This window comes from Bacillus rossius, chromosome 16, assembly GCF_032445375.1.
Source record: "Bacillus rossius redtenbacheri isolate Brsri chromosome 16, Brsri_v3, whole genome shotgun sequence".
Taxonomy (NCBI): Eukaryota; Metazoa; Arthropoda; class Insecta; order Phasmatodea; family Bacillidae; genus Bacillus; species Bacillus rossius.
The window spans coordinates 43,103,422-43,122,849 of record NC_086343.1 but is presented as its reverse complement, the minus strand read 5'-3'; positions in this window follow the sequence as shown (position 1 = coordinate 43,122,849).

Below are 19,428 nucleotides of genomic sequence, written 5' to 3'. Positions count from 1 at the left end.
TTGACTACGAAGCTACTCGTCTACAAGGCTCCAATTGACACATCTGTCTTCGATGGAATTTTCTCTTTTGCTACATCTACGCCATCAGCATTATGTTATAAGATTACAAAGCTACTTGCTTACGTAGCTTCAAGTCTACGAGGCTCCAATACATCATGACTAAGAGACTACGAGCCATGAGGTTACGAGACTATGCGATTGCAAGTCTTCAAGGTTACGTCATCGCGAGGCTATAGGACTACGAAGCTTCCAGAACGCATGGTTACGAGAATGCATGACTAATTGGCCGCATGGCTACGAAACTTTATGTCTCTAACTGACTACAATAGCACTATTCAGTGGTGAGAGTTAATTTATTTCATGCAAAGGTACTTGCTGCAAGCAGTTCCGCTTTTCAACATCAGATGACGTCACGTTTTGCTTGCAGGTAAAATAATATTTATTTATTTTATGCGGGATGCGGGTTGTTCACTATCGATCGCATAAGAAGAATGGCATCGATAGTCTTCAAGGAGAAGGAAGTTCGTCCTTCCTGCTAGTGCTTCTCAGATTTCTCACGGTCCGCCATATTGGATTGCGACGTCACGGCTGCCATCTTGGATGGGTGTGACTTTGACCTTTGACCGAAACCGCAGGAATGATCTCAAGCACTCGGATTAATCATCAAAATATTGATAAGAATAATCAGGAGCACACAGAGAAAAACGACACACGTTTTCTTTGATATCATAAAATTACAGAAAAAAATATTTAAAAATAAAAATAAATTAATAAAAAATTTAAAATAAAAACAAAAAATACATAAAATTCTGGCTTGTACTAGAACTCTATCTTTGCTCAACAATGATAAGTTTACAAGCTAGCAGAATCTGTTTATGTATTTTTTGTTTTTATTTTAAATTTTTTATTAATTTATTTTTATTTTTAAATATTTTTTTCTGTAATTTTATGATATCAAAGAAAACGTGTGTCGTTTTTCTCTGTGTGCTCCTGATTATTCTTATCAATATTTTGATGATTAATCCGAGTGCTTGCGATCATTCCTGCGGTTTCGGTCAAAGGTCAAAGTCACACCCATCCAAGATGGCAGCCGTGACGTCGCAATCCAATATGGCGGACCGTGAGAAATCTGAGAAGCACTAGCAGGAAGAACGAACTTCCTTCTCCTTGAAGACTATCGATGCCATTCTTCTTATGCGATCGATAGTGAACAACCCGCATCCCGCATAAAATAAATAAATATTATTTTACCTGCAAGCAAAACGTGACGTCATCTGATGTTGAAAAGCGGAACTGCTTGCAGCAAGTACCTTTGCATGAAATAAATTAACTCTCACCACTGAATAGTGCTATTGTAGTCAGTTAGAGACATAAAGTTTCGTAGCCATGCGGCCAATTAGTCATGCATTCTCGTAACCATGCGTTCTGGAAGCTTCGTAGTCCTAAAGCCTCGCGATGACGTAACCTTGAAGACTTGCAATCGCATAGTCTCGTAACCTCATGGCTCGTAGTCTCTTAGTCATGATGTATTGGAGCCTCGTAGACTTGAAGCTACGTAAGCAAGTAGCTTTGTAATCTTATAACATAATGCTGATGGCGTAGATGTAGCAAAAGAGAAAATTCCATCGTAGACAGATGTGTCATTTGGAGCCTTGTAGACGAGTAGCTTCGTAGTCAAGAACTCATGCAAACTTGTATTCCTGTATCCACGCAGTCACGTAAACTCGTTTTCTAGAGGCTTCGTAGCTCTGTAGCCTCACAGTCTCGTAAACATGAAGATTCGTAGTCACGTAATCTCGTAACCTCATGGCTCGAAGTCGCGTAGTCATGAAGTCTTAGGACCTCGTAGAATTGAAGCTACGTATCCAAGTATCCTCGTAGACTTGAAGCTTCGTAGTCCTATAGCCTCGCGATCACGTAACCTAGAAGACTCGCAATCGCATAGACTCGTAACCTCATGGCTCGTAGTCTCGTAGTCATGATGCATTGGAGGCTCGTAGACGAGTAGCTTCGTAGTCAAGTACTCATGCAGACTGGTAGTCCTGTATCCTCACAGTCACGTAAACCTGTGTACTAGAGGCTTCGTAGCTCTGTAGCCTCGCAGTCTCGTAAACTTGAAGATTCGTAGTCACGTAGTCTCGTAACCTCATGGCTAGTAGTCGCGTAGCCAGGATGTCTTGGGACCTCGTAGAATTGTAGCCTCGCAGTCTCGTAACCATGCGTTCTGGAAGCTTCGTAGTCCTATAGCCTCGCGATCACGTAACCTAGAAGACTTGCAATCGCATAGACTCGTAACCTCATGGCTCGTAGTCTCGTAGTCATGATGCATTGGAGGCTCGTAGACTTGAAGCTACGTAAGCAAGAGGCCTTGTAATCTTATAACATAATGCTGATGGAGCAGTTGGAGCAAAAGAGAAAATTCTGTCGAAGACAGATGCGGTAACTGGAGTCATGTAGACGAGTACCTTCGTAGTCAAGTACTCTTGCAGACTTGTAGTCCTGTATCCTCGCAGTCATGTAAACCTGTGTACTAGAAACTTCGTAGCTCTGTAGCCTCGCAAGCCATGTATAACTCGTAACCAGCTTGATCATTTTAGACTCGTAGCCATGTGGTCTCATAGTCTCTTTGACTCGAAGAATTCTAGCCTAATATATTTGGGGCCAAAAGACTTTTGGAACCAAAAGACTGTAGGTGTCAATGACTGATGGAGCCAATGAATATTGGAGTCAATGAATATTGGAGCCATTGAATATTGGAGCCAATGAATATTGGAGCCAATGAATATTGGAACCAATGAATATTGCAGTCAATGACAAATTAATGTGCTTCCTTTTCGTCGATGGTGCTGTCTTTTCGTTGTCGGTGCTTCCAAATGTGCTTCCTTTTCGTTGGTGGTGCTGCCTTTTCTTTGTCGCTGCTTCCAAATGTGCTTCCTTTTCGTGGGCGGTGCTGCCTTTTCTTTGCCGGTGCTTCCAAATGTGCTTTCTTTTCGTTGGCGGTGCGGTCTTTTCGTTGATGGTGCTTCCTTTTCGTTGCCGGTGCTTCCAAATGTGCTGTCTTTTCTTTGGCGGTGCTGCCTTTTCGTTGTCGGTGCTTCCAAATGTGCTTCCTTTTCGTTGGCGGTGCTGCCTTTTCTTTGTCGGTGCTTCCAAATGTGCTTCCTTTTCGTTGGCGGTGCTGCCTTTTCTTTGTCGGTGCTTCCAAATGTGCTGCCTTTTCGTTGTCGGTGCTGCTTTTTCGTTGTCGGTGCTTCCAAATGTGCTGCCTTTTCGTTGTCGGTGCTGCCTTTTCGTTGTCGGTGCTTCCAAATGTGCTGCCTTTTCGTTGTCGCTGCTGCCTTTTCGTTGTCGGTGCTTCCAAATGTGCTGCCTTTTCGTTGTCGGTGCTGCCTTTTCGTTGTCGGTGCTTCCAAATGTGCTGCCTTTTCGTTGTCGGTGCTGCCTTTTCGTTGTCGGTGCTGCCTTTTCGTTGTCGGTGCTGCCTTTTCGTTGTCGGTGCTTCCAAATGTGCTGCCTTTTCGTTGATGGTCCTTCTATTTTTAATGTTGTTTTGACTCTGGTATTATAGTAAGTGGTTCTTGATTTGACTTGCGTATTATTCCATCCGGTGCATGTATATAAGCGAGTCCTAGACAGCAGGTCGCTCAGTTTGTTACTGTCGTCGACGGTGTAAGGATCACCTAGATTATTTCATCTGGTGAATAAGTCGCGTAATTACCTGTTCTTGCGAACTCGATGGCATATTTACCGACTTTAACGCCGAACTCGATGGACGTTGTATCATCGTCTACGGGAACCTTGACGACAGCGACGACAATGGTGGAGCAGATCCCGTTGGCAACGACGACGATGTCAACATTGGAGGAGATTTCAACAGATGTGATACCACCAGCAGAAGATAGCTTAATGACTACTGAGCTGGATGTGCAGGAAACCACGACGATCGACGATACGACCTCGATGGAGACTTCAATGGATGCTGATTTGACAACTAGCGAACATCGGTGCTGTTACTGTGACAAGATTTTCTCAAACAACAGCAATGCTCGGCGACACGAGAGGAGCGAATGTGCCAAGAACCTATATCGTAAAATGTTTGTTTGTGAGAAATGTCATAAGCAGTTTGCCAGAAAAGATAATATGAAAACGCACATGAAGGCATGCAAAGGTCCTGCTGTGCGGCAGAAAGTAAAGGTTTCGGCGCAACAACGATGCATCGATGTGCATAAGAGAATGCCTGGAAATGGTACTACTGTTGCAACGCCTGTATCTGGATCGGGTCTGAAAGGATCGTCTTCATCACCACGGTATCCTTGCAGCTACTGTGATACGTCGTTCGCATTTTACCATGATGCACGAAGACATGAGCGGAGCAAATGCGCGAAGAATCCTTCTCGCATGAAGTTTCGATGTGATGAGTGCCTTAAATGGTTTACTCGAACTGACAGTTTGCGACATCATGCGAAAAAATGTAAAGGTGGAGTCTGTGCTCCTACTGCTGAACTACCTGCCGACATTTCGACTCCTCGCTTTAGATTGGAGACACGAAAGCGTACAACCAAAAAAACAGATGCCCAGCAACCGATTGTTATGACGTCTGAACATGGAACTAAACCTAAGACTGTGTTCGTAGCATTACAAGTGAACGATAATGGCTTCTACTTGGCGCAGCCTGCATTTCGTGGAACGTTGAAAGACTACTATTATCTAAATACGTTCGGTGAGTCGAAGGACATTTGTAATTTTCTTGACGATATCAGACAGAAGATAATCAATCAGCTTACTGATGATGTAGCAACAAACGGACCTTTGAAATATAACTTGTGGTTGGACTGTATATATGGAAAGCCATATCCGTTCGATGACGAAGTGAAGAAGTGTGCATTCAAGACATCTGCTGCAGTAATTTACAGTTCTAACGATGTGAAGCAAACTGTTAAAAACGGTATCCAGAAACTCTGTCAAGAAGAGGTGGACTATGTCTGTAAAGGTTCTGGCTGGACTCTGTCTAGTATAAACCGATTGGAGCTAAGAATTAGTCATTTCACACCGCTGCGGAACTAAATGATTATAAGATTGTTGGCTTTCGTAAGTGATCCTGTAGTAGAATAGAAATTATGTAATAAATATTATGTTTGTAAAAGAACTTGCGGTGTTTAATTCCTCGAACCTGTTACTATTATGTTAAATTGATGATATATTTAATTTTTTTTGCATCATCCTAGATCGTACCAAGGATCTTAGTCGATCTAATTAATCAGTATATTGATCGGAAATTTATTTAATGATTTCTGAACTTTTTCCCGGATCTCTAGCATTAAAATTACACATTTCCAATATGGTGGTCTTGATGTCTGATAGGATGGTGGTAGTAGAGGATTTAAAGTCTCTTTAAGAATGTTGAACATGGTTTATTTAAATTATTTTTTTTACATAAGATTAAACATTATTGCAACGATCGGGTATCGAACCGAGGACGGGAATCGATCGAATCAATATGTAAATTAATGAGTGATTTATTTAATGAATTTTGGAACTTTTCCCGAATGTCTAGCTAAATAATTACGGATTTTCAAGATGGCGGCCAAATGACAAGATGGCGGATGTCACAGTAATAAATGATTACTGCACTCTTGCGGATACGAATTAAACTAACATGTCATCGGCGCACTCTAGCCGACGATACAATGATGATGGCTTCCAGCATCGAAGACAAGATGGCGGCCATGACGTCATACTAGATGATGATAAAAAGTGGTGGGAGTCAGTATGCCTGCAGCCACCTCGGGGGAAGGATCGGTCGCCATTTTTATTTTTTTTTGCACTCGTCGGGTTCGAACCGAGGACTCCGAGCTCCGTGTCGTAAATGTTTGTTTTTTAAATATTTTATTAAAAATGTTATTATTTAATTTGTTTTATGAATTTTAAATTTTTTTTCATTAAAATCGGATAATAAATTTAAAGATGGCGGCCGTAACGGAAATTGCAACGATGACGTCATAATTCAAGATGGCGGTCATGGTATCCTTATTCCTAGAAATGGCTTAACTGAGGCTTGAGTTAAGGATGCTTAAGCCAGTTTTAGGAATTTTCAGCCGCTGGGATTTTTAAGGACTAAAAACGGGAATTTTTCCCTCGAAACGGGAAATTTTTCCCTCGAAATGAGAAATTTTTAATTTGTGGAATTTTTTGAGATTTTTTGGCGGAACTTTTTTCCACAGAAATGGAAATTTTGGCGATTTTTGAGGATCAAATTCAAGGTCAAGGTCAAAGGTCAAGGTCACAACCATCCAAGATGGCCGCCGTGACGTCACAATTCAATATGGCGGACCGACAATCTCAATCCACCGCCTGGCGCCTGATCTCGGACCGTCATTCACATACTACTGCTAGATAGTAGTTTTCATAATATATTGCTGACATAGCTACATTAATTTATTAGGGGAAGTAATTTATAAGCTATTATCAGGCAAACAAACCAGTAAAAATTCACTCTATTCAGGCAGCCACTAATTTTGTGGTGTGTAATGGAATGAGTTTTTTCACCTCCTAATTCTTTATTTATTACATGACGGTTTATTACAAAACAGCATTAAGTATTTTCGCATCGGAGATAACTTAATATAACAAAAAAAAATTAACTAAAAAAACTTTGTATGAGAACCTCTATTCCGAATTTTTATTTTCTGGTAGTTATGGGCCCGCCCAACAGATAGCGACACATGTCGCGTGAAACATGGTTTCAGTTTCCTCTGTAAGAGTCGCACTTGTTTATTTCCCTCCTTGTTCTGTGAGCGCAGTGGCACATGCAGTGTCTCCTGAGGTGGGCCGCGGGGGGGAAGAGGGGGAGGGGGGTCGGTAGCCGCCCCACCTGTCCTGGCTGAGCAGTGGCTTGTCTCCCAGGCTGTACCTCCAGCCTCCAGTCAGAGCTAATTAAACAGCGACACGAAGGAACTATACATCTTGTAGGAGACAGTGGCTCGGCGCTCCCCCCTCCCCCTGGCCGAGCAGGTAAGTGTCTCCACTCGCGCGATCAGCACACCACTGCAAGAGGCAAGCTTCCTTCCTTCCTTCCTTCCTTCCTTCCCAACTACCGACCCGAACTGCATCAAGGATGAGCTGCTGCATTGCCCTCTTCGGAGTCGTACTTCCTTGCAAGCATAGAGGTCCCAATGGTAGTACGTATACCTTTAGTGGTTTTTTGAGAGTTTTATTATGAATATCCAAGTAATTATTACGTAACTAGCGACCCACCCCGACTTCGCACGGGTGCAATGCTCATACTAAATATATATAAATAAATATGGTTATTGCGGGTAATCCCTAAGAGATAGACATATACCATCCCGGACGTTTTTGTAGACCTTTTTAAGGTGTACGATACGGTAGTACGTTATTTTGATCTACCTCGTATGGTTCAGCCAGCGTTTGCAATGTAAGCGCAAATAAACCTTCCTCTTGAATCACTCTATCTATTAAAAAAACCGCATCAAAATCCGTTGCGCAGTTTTAAAGATCTAAGCATACATAGGGACAGACAGACAGCGGGAAGCGACTTTGTTTTATACTATGTAGTGATGACTAATATATATGTTATACATAAGTACCTACTATATAATGACCAGAGCTGGGACTGGTTACTTGGTTGTGGAGCGTGGAGCCGGTTTATGACTCCGATATAATGGTGACCATCTTGGATGACCTTGACCTTGACCCCAACTGTCATATTGGATCCGCCATTTGGTTTTTCTGCCATTTTGGATCTAATATCTTGTTTTTTCCGCTATTTTTAATTCTAGAACTTTATGCTATCTAAACCCCAATCTCTAGCTTTGCACTTTTTGTTACGGACACCATCGTTAAAATCAGTATTTTTTATGTTTTAAAATTGTAAAATTTCTAAAATTCATAAATAAATAAATAAAATTTAAAAAAAAAGAATTTCCACCATTAACACCATTGTCCACCATTTTGTAAATATGTAATTATTATCGGATTTTAAAGGAAAAAAATTTAAGTTATGAATATGTTTTAACTAAAACCATTTTAATTTTAATTACTAAAGCTTTTTCTAACAATTATTTTTATCTTGAATATCTATAAATATTATCCAATTTGGATGGAAAAAATTTATAAACTATTTAGTAAATATATTTTTAATATAAAAACACACTTATGTCATGGAATATAGAGTCCTCAGTTCGAACTCTAAGAGAGAAATTGATCAAAAATGGCGAAAGATCTTACCTTCTACCACTTATTATAAGGCAGATATTACGTCAGTCAGTATGACATCATGGCAGCCATCTTGTTTTCTTTGGCTGAAGGCCACCATTTTCTTTTCGTCTGCTAGATGACACTGTCGTAATAGTAACTTAATATTTACTCTCTAGACTGCAGTATTTATTTATCACTGTGGCATCCATCATCTTAAAATTTGTCCGCCATATTGAAAATATTTTATTTTTAAGATATAAATTCGGAATGGATTCCTAAATTCATGAAAAAATTCAACAATTTATTTACTGGCTGATTCAATGACCTCGGTTCGATTGTTAACTAATGCAAAAATTACTAAAAAAAAGTGACAGGTTCGAGAAATAAAACAATAAAACAACAAATAAAAAATATTTCATTTTTGTACAAGAACCAAAACCAAGCAAATTACAAGCGTTTCTCTATTTTTGCATCTGCTAGCCATGAATTAAAGTGAGGTGGGAAGTGATCCCCCCCCCCCCAACCCCCCTACATGACATGGCATCGTCAATTTCTTTGTTTTAGAGTATTCTCCACCAAGCACATATCAGGCTACATCGTAGGCTGAATCTCTTCGGCATAGAAGCCACCACGAATAGGCTTATGTTCTAAATATTCGAGGTAGTAGGTCCTAGGCTCCGATTCACGAATGTGGGTCACATGGAAAAGTTCGGGGCTCCATACTCCATTTCGCAGTGAAACCTTTCTCGAAGATACCTTTCTGCTTGGAGATCTGCACAATGTCAACGAAGTTAGCTTTAAGGTTTCATGGATCTTTCTTCTTCATGTTGCAAAACACTGCTCGAAGCAAATGATCGTCCTTTTTGTCTTTTGGTTTCATTTTCGTGGTAGAATGCAACATGTAATGGTATTCACTTATTAATTTCACTTGTCATTTATGTTAGCAGTGAACAGTCTACACATCTTGGTACGCAAATATATGTTAGCTTCTGAGACTGCTGCCCGATGCAAACTGAGTATTTTAAATTGGCACAATTAATTAAATATAATTTTTTTTTAATTTTCATCAGCGAGAGTTATTTATCTCATTCAAGAAATGTGTCACAAGTATTTCTGCTTTCCAACAACAATTGGGGCCACGTGTTGCATAGTGGCAAATATTATTCTTTTATTAAGAGGGATGCGGAATGCTCTCTCACGATCTCATCTTAATATCAAGGAGAATTGTGTTTGTCTTACATGATAGTTTTTCTAACTGGTTTTAAGACACAAAAATCTTCCGGTAATGAATATCTTTGTTTGAATTGCACTAAATGAAAAAAAAAATATTTTGTAAGTGCAGATTTGGTAACAGGTATTCACAAAGGAAATGAATCTCTGAGTAAAATTGCTTATCTCATTACGAAAAAAATTACATGCTTTTCTTGTTTTTCAGGAATAACCAAAAACACTCGGAGAATATCAACCGAAGTCCCGCCATGAATATTCAGGGGAACACGGAAAACACCATCGCACGTTTCTAAATTGATATAAATTAACTACAAAATTAATAAAAAATAAAATATTTAAAATTAACATAACAAATAAAACTATTTGTAATAAGAAAGTAAAAAAAATACTAGAATAGTTTCTGGCAGCTTGTGAACTTCTCTTTTGTTCAGCAAGAATAGATATTTTGAAAAAACCAGAATTTTTTGCAAATTTTTTCCTCTTTTATTTTATTTAATTTTAATTTTTTATTTTTAATAATTTTTGTGGTAAATCGTTCTTCATCTAGGAAAACGTGGGGTGGTTTTCGCTGTGTTCTCCTGAATATTCCTGTTAGTATATTGTTGGTTTTCTCCGTGTGCTCCAGGATATTTCTGACAAGATTGTTGTTGGTGTTCCTGATAATTCATGGCGAGACTTCTGCTGATATCCTCCGAGTGTTTCTGGTTATTCCTGAGTAAACTATCCCTGCATGTATTTTTTTTTCGTAATAAGATAAGTAATTCTATTCAGAGTTTTATTTCCTTGGTGAATTCCTGTTACCAAATAGGCATTTACAATATATATTTTTATTTAGTGGAATTCAAACAAAATATATTCATTACCAGACGTTTGCTGTGTCTTAAAAAAAATGCAACACAGAAGGAGAACCTGTTTATTATTCGTAACATGAACATAATGCTGTAAATATCAAGGATATTCTAATTCAGTTCGTGAAAAAAGTAATGACACAGCAGAAAATTTAAGTCATGTGTAACATTTAATTGTAACTCTAAACATAAAGATGCCAAAATTTATGTGATATAGGCTGAAAAAAATTGTTGCTCATTTTTTATGTACTTATACTCAGTGCAAGTCATTGGCGGATATAGGATAATTTTCTGTGAACAGGAGGCGGGTTGAAAAAATTAAAAATTATAATTTTTGAACAATTACATTAAAAAAACTTACACTATTATTGACACAAACACACTGACACATAGTCTGTATTTTTCGTGGCTTCTCACAAGTAAAATACTGTATTCACTGGTAGATTTTTTGCAAATATTTTCATAACTTCAGGGAAGGGTGTGTATCCACCCCCTTGCATCTGGCTCTGTGTAGGTACATATGAAACTGTTTATGTAAGTCAAGAGCAGTTGAATGAAGTGTGAAACGGCAAAGTACTGAATTTAGTATCAACATTGCAAGCGACGGACACGTCCAAATATCCCGATTTATCCCGAGGATTAAGACTCTAGTTTCAATGCTATAATTTTAGAAAGAATTACATTGTGCTCGTGTCAGCATAGCTACACCTTTGCGAGAGGAAATATAAACGCTGAATACAAAATATTCTTTTGGTAGAATACACCTAAATGAAATCAGGGAACAGATGACTTTAACAATAATTAAAATTCTACCTTTTATTTCAACGTGTTATGTATCACGTTATTTTTATCACTAAATAAAATAATTTAAACCTATTTCATTTGATACACACTAAAATATTCTGCATGAAAATGCCATGAGAGATTATATGTGCAATTTTCATAAAGTCTTTAAATATTTGGATATTTCCATCATAGTTACATAACATTTATCAGAGATTTTGGTATCAACAAATTCCCTGCAAATTCATCTGTTTTCAATAGAAAAATTACTTTCATTTTCTTGTCGTTAAAAATAAAGAAATAACATGGTTTTACATACTGTTAGCCAGCAAGATGATTGCTTAGTGCATACTAGTGATTAGTTGCAGGGACTGATCATAGAGAGCAGCCAGAAGCACTCCGACTAAACACACATCGACAATGGATTTAGAGAATGAACTACTTGAACTTGTTTACTTCCTTGTTGACTGAAGAAAACACGTTATAAAATCAGACGGGAGTATAAGAGGGGTCGGCCTGATAACCCAACGAGCCCACACCACCATAGCGCAGGGCCCGAACAAAAGGCCAGTATGAAGGAAAGACCTGCCAACAGAAGGAACAGCAGAAAGTTGACTGCCGGACTGGAGGCCGCAGCTCGGGAAGTGCGGGAGTGCAGAGGCGGTGACGGCGGTGAAGGATGGTCTCCGGAGAAAGGGCCTAGTGGAGTGGAGGCGGCCAGCCAGGGGCGACACGGAAGAGGAGTCCCGGGAACTTCCAGGGCCTCCGCCCTCCAGCGAGCCTGGACACGCCCCTCCTGAACAACACCGCTCCCTGAGCTGCAGTCGGAGCCCCATTCGAACTGGCGGCATCACGCGAACAATTTCAGGAGATTATTCCATGCGAGATATTGACGTAGAATGGGCATACTGGCCTCATGCATTTCTTACGTTAATACGCCTTGACGGCTTCTCGGCTTGCCATTCGTAAGGGTCCGGCCGTGTTCGGGTGTTTCCGCCGCTGGATTGCAACCAGCGATACTAGCGCTTTCTAGTCCACAACCAGTGCACCACCCCGTGGGGCTGAGGATTCACAAGACAAGGAGACCTCGGGGTCAAGACAAGCGCCCAGTCACAGGCATAGAATACCGTACCATCAAGCCGTATTACTATAGTAACTGCATTAGGAAAATATGCTCATTTATATAGGTACTAAACACAACAACCAATTACAGCCTATTTAAATCTTATAAATGATACCTACCCTTGAAAGTTTTAAGAATCGCAAGTTTTTAAAGTATCAACCTATTTGTACATTAAAATATCATTCTAGAGAATAATTTAGGTGGATTTCAAACAAAGACTACCCATTTCCGTTGTTCCCTTCATGCAACTTTCTAAATATGTTTTTTATTAGTAATTAGTTTCATGAATCTTGGAACAGGAAATAATAGTCATTTCAGATGTTATTATATGAATTCGAACTCCCTTACAACGCTAATCATAAAATCCATTCGAAATAGTGAAATGATTATTATGGGTAATGTATTTTTGCCTTAACCAAACAAAAATATAATATTAAACCTTTAAATATGGAGGTGGGAAAAAAAAACATATACATTTTTATTTGAATCAATTCAAATAATTGGTTATGCAGTTATATATTTAAAGGTTACTTGAAAATATATACTTAATTAAGCTTAATAATTAGCCACACGCACTTTTGTTGAGTTACATTTTCTGGTGACATTTTTTTCTAGGTCATTACCTACGGATACTTCACTACGTGAGCACTGCGTTACTCATTAAAAAAGGGGGGGGGGGGGGGTTTGTCTGTAAAGTCGGTTTATGAACGATAATTTTACGTGATAACGTCATAAGAAAACATTTATGAACAATTGCATACTTTTTAATTTTCAAATATTATTTACAGTTTTTGAAAATTTAATTTAAATATCACGTCAATAATTTGTTTAAATATAATCACGAAAAATGAGTTAAAAAGTCCGCCTTAACCTGTTTGATATTATAGAAGATTTTCTCTCACTGTGGTTGGCCGGTTCTTGCACGCTCGGCTCAGGTGGAACGTGACCATTTTTCGTGCGTGCAGCCGGCGTTCATCGATTTATAAGACGTTATCACGTCAAAAAAAATTTTCTTCGTAGAATATATGCGCAACACTTTAAAGACTGAAGGCATTAGGATGTTTATTTAATGTAAGTTGAAAGCTTAGTAACACTCCTGCTGTCAGCACACTACGTGCAACTAGAGAGAACCAAGCAGCAGCGGGCGCCAGTAAGAGAACACTCGGCAAGGCACAGGCTCGCGGCAAGTGGGTAACTAGCGCTGATGAAGCAGGGTGCCGCTAGCGCCCACACACATGCCTCCCGCCGCCTGCTTCCTGTGCGACACAGCCCACGAGTGTGGCGCCCCGTCTTCTGTGCTCTGCCGTACACTTGCTTCGGAACTCACAAGCGATACTATACTTCACAAATACTTCACGACCCAAGAACAAGTTACGACATACATGTTAATAATTTAAATTTGAATCCACAAACATTATCAACACAAAGTAGCATGGCTTCTGGGTTGTAGCCGTGTCCTTGGCGAATAATTCACCGACGTTTCGGTCGACATTGCAGTCGCCTTCATCGGGGAGCAGTTACCTACAGTTACAGCAGTTACAGTAGGTAACTGCTCCCTGATGATGGCGACTGCAATGCAGACCGAAACGTTGGTGAATTAATCGCCAAGGACGCGGCTACAACCCAGAAGCCAAGCTACTTAAGACAATGACCGTGAAAGCCGGCGAACATTATTAGTAACGTATGTTCAGGTACGCAATGCCTACAATATATAGAGCATAAACATAACACCAGATAATTTTTAAAGCCATTCCTATAACAATTCATGAATCCTAATTCGTAAAGAATCTGCCAAACACTTCTCAGGAGTTAATCATGCCATATTTCTGCCACAATAGCAAAATGGGAATGGCTGGCAGAAGGTTCTTAAACCATGAGGCCTTGCTTACTAATGCTTCATTCTAATGCTCCCAACCCCTTGACTATAAACACATTTATGATTACCGAGCAGGTGCACAAGAGAAAGTAAGCTTGCTTAGAGTTCCAATGCATGAAGCCTCCCTGCATGACCGCTGACAGAAGAAGCAGCATCCCTCCGGAGTGGTGTGCATGTCTGGTTAGGACCTTGGGCATGCATGCAGAACATGGACCACGAATAAGCCAATCCTCTTAGATGCCATTTGTTGTGTACCTAGAGAACCCAGTACACAGACATGTTGGGCTTTGTAAGTCATTGTAGCTAAGGGCACGCGTCGTTGTAGCTCTGGAAAGCATGGATAGTGCATCATTGGCTTACACTTGATGACAGATCATGTTAACCCTCACCTTATCAATGGCAAACATTGTTCACGAGACAGCTGAACCAGACATCCTTAATGTTCTGAAAAAGGCAGCAGAACATCAGACTGTGCTTTGGCCAGCGCTAATTCGAGGACATCTGATGTGTGAGTCTTCGGACTCCCGAGTAATGTAACCTGTGTCTTCGTGCTCTTTGTTACACATGCAGTTGTGTGTGAAGTGGAACAGCTGATCTCTAATGGCTGCACGAATAATAAGAGCCAGAAAAACACCAGTAGCACCTTGGCTTATCTCATAGGTTAAGAAAGGTCCTTACTAGAGATAATGTGCATCGTACTGCCTTCGTAAACGTTTGTAAGGTGTATGCATACGGAGGCTGAGTTCAATTGCGAAAGTTTGATACGTACTTTTAGCTGGATGGCCCCACTCATACCGAAGGCTGTTCCATGCTGCCAGCATACGTGTCTCTGAATAGTGGTGGGTGGCTCCAGTCATTGGGCGATCTAGTTACTTTCGGCACCGAGAATGCAGTCATGCAAGCACCGTGAGCTGTGCAGTTGAACTTGTGCTTGCAGGAATTGGGTAGGCCCCGTACTGGATTATGTGTGGCCGAGGCAAGCACTGACTTCGTTCACAAGTACAATATTTTGGTTTAGCAAAACCTAATAGTTGCATTAAATTGGCATAACCATTAGTTTTGTGCTTATTGGTGCTCCTGATATCTTAGGCTAAGAGAAATGCTTTGAGGGCGAAATAAAGCACGCTTGCAAGTGTGCATGGGAGATTGAATTGAACTCCATGCTTATTCAGTATGGACCGGAAAATTTCGCGGGTTCAGTGAACTCTAGGATGAACTTTATAGTTCTACATACACTCGAACAAATGTCACACTCTCATTGACTGCTGTCTTGCGAAGGTGTCCCAACGTAGCGGCCTGTGATTCGATACAGCTTCGGTTGAGTGTTTCTCACTGACCCAGGGTCGTCCAGGTGGGTTGTGAGCCAATAGCAGAGGCAGCACTGAGGTATAAATATTTGAATTTCAGGCTGTCGTGAAATTAATCCGCGAATTTTTCCGGTCTCTAGTATTCAGTCGTCCGCCCGGTCACGACGGGTGACACTGGTAGTACAAGCAGGGGCACGTGGTGGTTGTGTGGCAGCGGGGGGATGTGGCAGGCTGTGGCTCACTGCCGGAACCACCCGGCACCTGCTGCTGGGGGCTCGCCCTCCACAGTCACACAGTCCTGCACCCTCGCTCAAGCGGACCGTGGTCTCCCAGCCAACATCTAGATACACACCACGTAGCATCGGTGTTTTAGAAAATGCCCTTAGAATAATTTGGGATTAAAAAATTGCTAATCATGTGGTAAAATATTTTCAACCATTCATTTTAGTATTTCCAATGCCAAACTGAGCAAAATATATTATCCTTGAACAAATGGAAATCCTTCATACTAAAGCTATTTATTGTGCTGTCACTTCTCGCCTTGCACCGCTATCGCATCCCTGCAGCCATCATGGGACAGGTGAGGGGGGACCATGGTGCGTGTCTCTTCTCTTCGCTGACGTGTTGGCACGCGACTGATTGAATCACAAAGGGACTCAGTCGATACACAACACGCAATTCTGAAAATTTATTAACTTTTGAAGGGAAATAACTAACTCTCTTTAGGAATTTCTCAATCAGAAATGTTTATCCACGCCATTTCTTTCTTCCGTCATCTTCGCGTGGCAATTAAATGTAAAACCTCTTCTCTCGTTTTTCGGTAAAAAAAAAGAGTTAAAGTTTGAAGGTATGTTCATTAGCTCAGCTAAACATCAGACTCACGCGTGTTGCTGAAGACGTAGTGATGAAATGTGGGTACTGAAGCACCAACACTGGGCACGGGAGCGGATGAGGGTGGAAAGGGAGGGAATGCATTAGTAGAGACACAATTTTATCGCGAGAGAAGTAAGTTATGAACAGGCTTGAGGATGTTTGTTGTAAAGGTTTGGAGCAGGAGAGGCTGGCCGCGCCAAGGCGTCACGCCGCCTGCCCTAGGAGGGGGGGGTCGCGGGGTCAGCCCAGGGGAGGGTGACATCTGCCGACGTGCCCGGCTACCGTGAAGCGTGGCTCGTGCTGCAATTTGAATCCCCGCCGCTCCGCCTCCAACAACCACCAGCAGCAGGTGCGCGTCAAGGCACGCGCCGGGCAGATGCCAGACCCGGGACCCGTGCGCGTGTGCCGTACCCACTTGTTCCTTCCAGCCCGCTGACGGCCCGAGTCCCGCCTCAGGTGCCGAGGGTCAGGGGACGCACCACAACGCCGAAATGCCATGTTGACCACAACGCCGACAGCTATAAAACTGCTGTGTACCACAACGCTGAATTACCACAACGCCGAAATACACTAACGCCGAAAAATATCGTTGCAGGACTGCCACAAAGGTTATGTTAGGTTAGACTAGGTTGGGTTAGACTAGGTTAGGTTAGACTAGGTTAGGTTAGACAAGGTTAGGTTAGACAAGGTTAGGTTAGACTAGGTTAAGCTAGGATAGGCTAGGTTAAGTTGGGTTAGGTTTGATTGTGGTATTTCGGCGTTAAGGTACATTTCAGAAACACACACAAATTCATTCAGTTGTTATTTCGGCGTTGTGGTACACATCAGTTTTCTAGCTGTCGGCGTTGTGGTCAATTTTGACATTCGGCGTTATGGTATTTCGGCGTTATGGTAACGACCCGAGGGTGAGCGAGTAAACACTCGCTAATGCCCACCCACCAGCTGCTGCATGTCGTCGGACATCCGCCATGTTGCGTGGCCTCTTGGGTCGTCATGTCCGGTGATGCGTCTTCGAGTAGCTTGTTGTCACTGTGAAGGCACTCTACAACTGTTCTCCAGCCTCCTGACACACGTGTGGATTAGCCTATGATTTCTTACAGGGCGTTCTCACCTGTTCTGGCTGTTCTCTAGCCACCAGTTCCCGACGACCACGTGTCTTGCCATTAATGTAAGGTTCACTTACGCCCACCTTATTTCTCTAACATTCTGAATCGTCTGGAAACTCTTATTGTCCTAGAGTCTACTAATACACATGTTAGCATTCTATTCATTATGTCAGGCACTTGCATGGCTTGGAAACAAAAGCTATATTAAACAGTTGTGTTTAAGACTGAAATCTAAAATTACTACACCGGCGTTACAAGGCACATCATTATGTTACCAGTTACTGCAATATGCATTTAAATGACTGTATCGGTGTCTGTGCGCCGAATCAATAATTTTCCAATACATATTAAAATAAAAATATTAATAATAATATTAGTATATTAAAGACATTATGTTAATAACTGAGATATCACTCGTATGAGAACTCTTCTTATGTATAATATTGTGGTTGAACCTAGCCGGTTGTGTTGAAGAAGAAGGAGGCAGGCAGGGCAGTAACTGTGGAAGTGACTGCTCTAGAAGGCAGGCAGGGCAGTGAATGTGGATGTGGCTGCTCTAGAAGGTAGGCAGGGCAGTGACTGTGGATGTGGCTGCTCTAGAAGGCAGGCAGGGCAGTGACTGTGGATGTGGCTGCTCTAGAAGGCAGGCAGGGCAGTGACTGTGGATGTGACTGCTCTAGAAGGCAGACAGGTCAGTGACTGTGGATGTGACTGCTCTAGAAGGCAGGCAGGGCAGTGAATGTGGATGTGGCTGCTCTAGAAGGCAGGCAGGGCAGTGACTGTGGATGTGACTGCTCAAGAAGGCAGGCAGGGCAGTGACTGTGGATGTGACTGCTCTAGAAGGCAGACAGGGCAGTGACTGTGGACGTGACTGCTCTAGAAGGCAGACAGGTCAGTGACTGTGGACGTGACTGCTCTAGAAGGCAGACAGGTCAGTGACTGTGGATGTGACTGCTCTAGAAGTAAGGCAGGGCAGTGACTGTGGATGTGACTGCTCTAGAAGGCAGACAGGGCAGTGACTGTGGATGTGACTTCTCTAGAAGGCAGGCAGGGCAGTGACTGTGGATGTGGCTGTTCTAGAAGGCAGGCAGGGCAGTGACTGTGGATGTGACTGCTCTAGAAGGCAGGCAGGGCAGTGACTGTGGATGTGGCTGTTCTAGAAGGCAGGCAGGGCAGTGACTGTGGATGTGACTGCTCTAGAAGGCAGGCAGGGCAGTGACTGTGGACGTGAATGCTCTAGAAGGCAGACAGGTCAGTGACTGTGGACGTGACTGCTCTAGAAGGCAGGCAGGGCAGTGACTGTGGACGTGACTGCTCTAGAAGGCAGGCAGGGCAGTGACTGTGGACGTGACTGCTCTAGAAGGCAGACAGGGCAGTGACTGTGGACGTGACTGCTCTAGAAGGCAGACAGGGCAGTGACTGTGGACGTGACTGCTCTAGAAGGCAGACAGGGCAGTGACTGTGGACGTGACTGCTCTAGAAGGCAGGCAGGGTAGTGACTGTGGATGTGACTGCTCTAGAAGGCAGGCAGGGCAGTGACTGTGGATGTGACTGCTCTAGAAGGCAGGCAGGGCAGTGACTGTGGATGTGACTGCTCTAGAAGGCAGGCAGGGCAGTGACTGTGGACGTGACTGCTCTAGAAGGCAGGCAGGGCAGTGAATGTGGATGTGACTGCTCTAGAAGGCAGACAGGGCAGTTACTGTGGATGTGACTGCTCTAGAAGGCAGACAGGGCAGTGACTGTGGATGTGACTGCTCTAGAAGGCAGACAGGTCAGTGACTGTGGATGTGACTGCTCTAGAAGGCAGCCAGGTCAGTGACTGTGGATGTGACTGCTCTAGAAGGCAGGCAGGTCAGTGACTGTGGATGTGACTGCTCTAGAAGGCAGGCAGGGCAGTGACTGTGGATGTGACTGCTCTAGAAGGCAGGCAGGGCAGTGACCGTGGATGTGACTGCTCTAGAAGGCAGGCAGGGCAGTGACCGTGGATGCGACTGCTCTAGAAGGCAGACAGGTCAGTGACTGTGGATGCGACTGCTCTAGAAGGCAGGCAGGGCAGTGACTGTGG